Source organism: Dinoponera quadriceps, unplaced genomic scaffold, assembly GCF_001313825.1.
Source record: "Dinoponera quadriceps isolate SergipeBrazil2010 unplaced genomic scaffold, ASM131382v1 scaffold7231, whole genome shotgun sequence".
Taxonomy (NCBI): domain Eukaryota; kingdom Metazoa; phylum Arthropoda; class Insecta; order Hymenoptera; family Formicidae; genus Dinoponera; species Dinoponera quadriceps.
Genome location: NW_014561090.1, coordinates 1 through 662, shown reverse-complemented (window position 1 = coordinate 662; position 662 = coordinate 1). Strand labels below are relative to the sequence as shown.

At 40.1% G+C, this 662-nt stretch overlaps 1 pseudogene; it reads right to left on the bottom strand.

Annotated features, from left to right (window-relative positions):
• Positions 1-7: 7 nt before the first annotated feature.
• Positions 8-636, bottom strand: LOC106750887 (annotated as a pseudogene).
• Between the last annotated feature and the right edge of the window lie 26 nt (positions 637-662).

Here is a 662-nt window from a genome sequence, read left to right as displayed (position 1 = left end):
GCGAGACGTATTCTACGAATCATATCATCTTTTGTCGTAGGGCGTTCGCGATATACCAGATCTTTTAGTCTTCCCCACAAATAGTAATTGAGAACAGAGAGGTCCGGTGATCGTGGTGGCCAATGATGTGGGCCATATTTGTCTATCCATTTATCTGGAAACATTTCGTTCAACCGTTCACGGGCAACTCTCTAGATGTATGCGCTACTCTAGATATATGCGCTGGACATCCATCTTGCTGGAAAAACATGTTTAGGCGCAATTGTAGAGCAATATTTTCAAGCAAGGGCGGAAGATCATTTTCAATGAAATTGGCGTACCGAATACCGTTTAGGTTCTCTTTAAAGATATGCGGTCCAACGATATGTTTTCCAATAATTCCGCACCAAACATTGACTTTCCAAACGTGTTGATGGTCAATNAAACGTGTTGATGGTCAATTTCTCGGAACCAATGAGGATTTTCTTGTGCCCAATATGGACAGTTCCATGTATTTATAGAGCCGTCACTTGAAAATGTGCATTCATCAAAAAATAAAATTTTCTGATGAAAGTTGCGCGATTGTTGACGAATCCAATTGCAAAATTCGAATCTGTATCTTAAATCGTCAATTGTCAATGCTTGGTGAAGAGACATTCTGTACGGATGCAGCTTGTTTTCAT